The following is a 2,720-nucleotide window of genomic DNA, read 5'->3' on the forward strand; positions in this document are numbered from 1 at the left end:
GGACCAGGAGCCTTTCTGGATGGCACATTTCACTCAAACACAGATTATTGGACTTAATGTCTTAGGAACTGGATGAAATTATACACCCGGAGGGCAGGCAGATAATTTAATGGTCTCTTTTCTGGCCTTAAGAGATGTTAACTTTCCCACTCTACTTGTACAGAGTCATCCCCAGGCCAGGGGCTTCCCACTCGACCCCAGAAATCCAGTGTGGGGTGGGTGGGAATCAGCTTCCCCCTCACGGGTGGGTGCCAGACAGAAGCTGCCTGTGCAGCTTAGTGCTGACCTTGGCTCTTTGCGCCTGCCAAGGGCACTGGCTGGGAGGAAAGAGCCTGGCTGCACGTCTACTATTACAGTATCATGATTTATCATCCTCTTTGCCCTCTGGGGACAGCGGGGTGGTGGGAGAGCACTACAAGGAAGGGAGAAGATCTGCCCCACAAACGATGGTAGCGGGTTGGTGCGTGCGACTGCGTGGCTGCCCTCCCCGTCGGGGACCTGGGGCTGGGCATGGGATCTGTAGGGCCGCCCGGGCACGGAATGGGGTGTACCCAGGAGATGTTCCATGACGAACTCAACAGGCGCCAGAGGAGATACCCCTCTGAGTGACAGCCAGGTAGGGTGTCTCTTCGGAACAGCCTGCCCCAGGAACTCCGTCTGCATCGCCGAGGGGCCAAACTCCAGTGGACGAGGCCCCTCACTCCCCATGTAGAGTGGATGGTGGGTCTAGGGATGGTGTTGATGCTGATCTATATTGAGGGAGAGGACTGCCAATGCCGCTTCGGCCGCCGGTGCACTCCGGCTTCCCCTTGCCCCGTCGACAGACTCCGGGGCTCCTAGCTGAGGTACTCCGAAGCCAGAATTATGTGCTTGCAACCCACCGGTATTCCTGGGCGGAGAGGGATGCCACCGGCAGGAATAAACCCCAAGTGCCTCCTGCCGCGGGCTCTCATCAGAGCCACACCGTCGCGGTGTTGGGCACCACTGGCACCTTTAATTTTCATATGACAGCTCTAACGCCACCTGCTCTGGGCAGCGCCACAAAATTCACTAACCCGACCTTACCCAGCACTCCTAGGCTATGCAAAGCACTGGCACGTCTGAAAACCGAGAGTTTACTTTTACGGTGCTGGGACTGCAGGGGCTTTTACAACAAAACGGTCCGGATTCCTGAGGACTTTTTCTCTTCCAGCTGCTTTCTAAATATAGCACACGACAATCCACTACCTAGTACCTCGCTTTTACACTCAGGGAAATTCAAAGTCAAGCTGGAGGAAAGAAGGAAAAAAAAAAAAAAAAAAAAAAAGAGAGAGAGAGGGAGGAAAGATAAAACAATATTAAGGAAAAAACACTGATCATGGAGTGTTTAAAATCCACGTCTGCATTAAGGTCACCCAAACGGCGAAAAGGACCATCTATTCGTATTTTAAAACAGCTATCATTTCCACGGGGACAGTTGTTTGCCTCCTGACCCATCGATAGCCTATTAATACAATTTAATTCTGCAGTTGTTTCTGTTTAAACAGTGTTTGGAGCGAATTGTTTCGTTTGTTTATGATCAAACAAACGAGCTCTGGTAATCTTATGTTTTATCTCCCTAACATATGGAAAAGCTATTTATCCCAGCCAATCACAATAAAGTGAAGAAAACCCCATTTTATAGAAAGGTATATATCACAAGTTTGTTCATCATTAAAGATATGATTACCAGTGAAAACCCTCCGAAAGTGGCACATTTATGATTCCAGGAACAGATGGGGACATCCATTTTCCTTGCAAATACTTTTGAAATTGCTCTACTGGTAGCAGTATAAAAATGATATACAGATGCCAGTGCCAACGAAGCCGGGACAAGAGGTCCAGATTTACACAGTAAAAGCTTCACATGCGCTCTGTCAGTTTTGATTGATCTGCACTATACCTCAGAAACTTGTTGACTGGGAAAGGAAACAGCGCAAATAATTCACTGCAACAAGGCAGATAATTCACACAGCCAATCGCTCCGCTCCGCTTCTCCAGGCGGTGACATACGAGTCCTCCTGCCGCACAAAGAAGCATCATTCTCCAGCGTGAGCAGCGGTCGGTGTCATGGAGAGGGGGAGGAAAGGAGAGAGGAGAGATGGGAGAGGAGAGAGGGGAGAGGGGAGAGAAAGGTGGGAGTAGCGCACACAAAAGGAGAGGCAAGACAAGGAGAAGTTGCGTTTGGGCAATGGGCACAGCCATCTACCTTCTCCGCGCGGAGCCCAGGCCGAGCCATTCAGCCTCAATTGTCATTATCATATTGATTAAGTTCATCAGAGAGCAATTTTAGGTTTAACGCCAGCGGATTGGGAGAGAAAGCAAAGAATTATCTAAGAAAAGCACAACATTCTTACCGCAGGGACGTTTCCCTGTTCCAGTTCATTGAGGGAGTTGATTAAGTTTAAATGAAGCAGACACTGGATAAAAGTAAGGGTATTGACCACTGGGCAGCGCGGTCTGCGCTTGAAAAGACCTGATACATGCAGAAAAGCAAGATTTGCTAAATGCTCTAATCTTCAATCAAATCTTACATCAATACAGACAAAGTTTGGTAATGAGAGATTCAATGAAGCATGCGGGAGAAAGAATTAATCCTCTTGGTCTAAACTGGGTTCAACTTTGAAGCCTGCTCCGAAGGAAAGACAGTTATCTAAATGCTAAATAAGAAACTTATTGTACTTTTCATGGCATGCTAATCT

The 2,720-nt window shown here is 48.4% G+C and overlaps 1 long non-coding RNA gene across 1 annotated transcript in view; it reads right to left on the reverse strand.

The window, feature by feature from the left end:
• Positions 1 to 298, reverse strand: part of LOC137442452 (uncharacterized) — a 5,790-nt gene extending 5,492 nt beyond the window's left edge. The window contains exon 1 of the long non-coding RNA XR_010987690.1: positions 1 to 298. This exon is cut by the window's left edge and continues 725 nt beyond it. This is a non-coding gene — a long non-coding RNA (uncharacterized lncRNA).
• Between the last annotated feature and the right edge of the window lie 2,422 nt (positions 299 to 2,720).

Source organism: Melanerpes formicivorus, unplaced genomic scaffold (assembly GCF_026170545.1).
Source record: "Melanerpes formicivorus ecotype bairdi unplaced genomic scaffold, bMelFor1.0.p_v2 SCAF_7, whole genome shotgun sequence".
Taxonomy (NCBI): domain Eukaryota; kingdom Metazoa; phylum Chordata; class Aves; order Piciformes; family Picidae; genus Melanerpes; species Melanerpes formicivorus.